Source organism: Bubalus bubalis, chromosome 18 (assembly GCF_019923935.1).
Source record: "Bubalus bubalis isolate 160015118507 breed Murrah chromosome 18, NDDB_SH_1, whole genome shotgun sequence".
NCBI classification, from domain to species: Eukaryota; Metazoa; Chordata; class Mammalia; order Artiodactyla; family Bovidae; genus Bubalus; species Bubalus bubalis.
The window spans coordinates 20,842,876-20,845,173 of record NC_059174.1 but is presented as its reverse complement, the minus strand read 5'-3'; the positions used below and the strand labels follow the sequence as shown (position 1 = coordinate 20,845,173).

The window sequence follows — 2,298 nt, the reverse complement described above, 5'->3', positions numbered from 1 at the left end:
GTAGAACACAGTCCTGAGTCGTGTTGGCACCAGGGAAGGTAAAGAAAGCTCGTTTCGGCAGCTTCACGGTTGCTTAGTAAGACTGAGGAGCTACAGGTTGGAAAACCTGGGTTCTCATCTGGGTCTGCTAGTAAATACCCACTGGGCTTGGGCACACCATTTATTCCCTTTGGGTCTCAGTTTCCACATCTATAAAAATGGGATAAGATGAAGGATATCTAAAGATTTCTGCAATTCAACGATTCCATCATCATCATTTATCTTTTCTGAGACAACTTTTCACCAGTAAAAAAAAAAAAAAAAAAAAAAAGAGTAATTCTCATGTTGATTTGATAATCAAATGGCAGAGTATAATATAAGCAATGCCTAAGAGTAAGTCACTCAGGAGAAAATGGTGATCTTGTCTCTGCTGCTGTCATAGCCTAAGAATGAACCTTTTCCTTGGCATATTCTGACTTTCTTTTCTCCTTCTTCATCCATGGACTTAATAACCATTTACCACCAGGTATAGTGGTGCTGTCCATCAACCCCCCGGGGTTCCCCCACCCTAGCCTGTTCAGTGTGCTGGTGAGAATGAAAGTGCTGTTTGCTCAGGAGTATACGACTCTGTGACCCCATGAAGTAGCCTGCCAGGCTCCTCTGTCCATGAAATTCTCCAGCCAAGAATACTGGAGTGGGTAGCCACTCCCTTCTCCAGGGGATTTTCCCAACCCAGGGACTGAACCCAGGACTCATGCATTGCAGGCAGATTCTGTACCATCTGAGCCAGCAGGGTACTTCATCAAATGCAAGATGCAGAAGCATCGTGTTTAGCAGACCAAAGAGCAGAGAATTGGAACAGTGGAAAAAGAAGGAGATGGCTTTCCCTCAACCAAAGATCTTGTTGCCACTTCACAGCCACCCTCAAACAAACACTCATATATGAGTTGTGCCCATTTGAATTCTAAAGCTGAAGGTGGACACGGAGCAGGCAGCTGGGGTAAGTTTGACTTTAGATTTCAGTTCGTATTACTCTCTGGTCCACCAGTCCTTAGCTCATAAAGCAAATGGATCAATGAAATGTTGATTTTATATACCATTTCCATTTAAGTGATTCTCAAATAATGCTCGATCAATGAACATTCAAAGCCTTTGCTGCCTAAACAAATCATCACCTCGCCCTTTTCAGATGTGGACTCAGAGACCAAAGCCATGTGGGGTTTCCTTCTCTGTGGCTGGCTGAAGACACTTCTCTCCTTGAACATGCCTTTGACATATAAAACTCAGCAACAGAATAGCTTCAGAGATTTGCTAAAATCATATGTAAATCTCACTGGTATGTACTGTGTACAGAGTAAGGGCTTTCTATAGAAAATGAGAGAAGGCTGGGAGAAAAATGTTGTGGATGCCATAAGTAGTTTTGTGGCGTGAGGGGTTTTGATCAGAGCCTGCAAAGTCTTGTGACATCTTCTCTGCATTGCAGGGGCTGTTCGTGTGACTTTTATTTAAATGAACTCATGATGTTTGGAAAGGCAGCTTCCTCGGAATCAGAAACTTTGGTTAACAGAATGTTTTGGTGAGGTCATCTGACATCCTTGAAAACAAATCCCAATGGATATAATGCCCTGTGCAATTGCTGTTGCCACATTCATTGTGTTTCTAACTTTTGTCGGTAAAGCCTTATTTTATTTCTTTTTTTCTATTGACTGTTTTCCATGAGCTCCATCCTCTGACAAGTGCTGTAAGTTTTGCAGAAGAATACATAGTCCCCTACCTTCCCAGGAGTGAACACTCCTAATGAGGAGCAAGTGTAGCGATTAAAGGTTGCAAAATGGTAGATGTGGCCAGCAGATGTAATTTGTTTGCCATATAGTGTCTTACCATAAATAAATAAACATCTAAAATAAAAACTACAATTGGATTTTGTTGCCAACATTTAGAAATGGGGATGTTTTCACTTGAAAACTGAGAATTCAGGCTTCTCTTGGAAAATATCAGAGGACTTAGAAACACAGATGCCACACTGTCATGGCAACAACCAGCTGGACTTGAGTGGTGGCTACTTCCTTTTATTGAAAAATGCACTCTCCAGTTCATCACAATTCCCACCACTCTTAATCCAGCCTCATTTGCCTTGCTTCAGTAGGCATCTGTCTTTACAACCCTTGGAATAGTTACATAAGACAAACACACAAACACAAAGGCAAGCCAGGATATGGTTCCATGATCAAACAAATGGTACAGATGAAGACTGTGGGTGGAATGACAAGATGATTAAAGACTCTGTGACCTCGTTACCTAGAAATCCTGGTTCGTGAT

At 41.9% G+C, this 2,298-nt stretch overlaps 1 long non-coding RNA gene across 1 annotated transcript; it reads left to right on the top strand.

Moving 5' to 3' along the window:
• Positions 1-575: 575 nt before the first annotated feature.
• On the top strand, positions 576-1,852 carry LOC123330401. Its single transcript, XR_006546278.1, has 3 exons — positions 576-979; positions 1,169-1,315; positions 1,463-1,852. It is a non-coding gene; the product is annotated as an uncharacterized LOC123330401 (long non-coding RNA).
• The last annotated feature ends 446 nt before the right edge of the window (positions 1,853-2,298 follow it).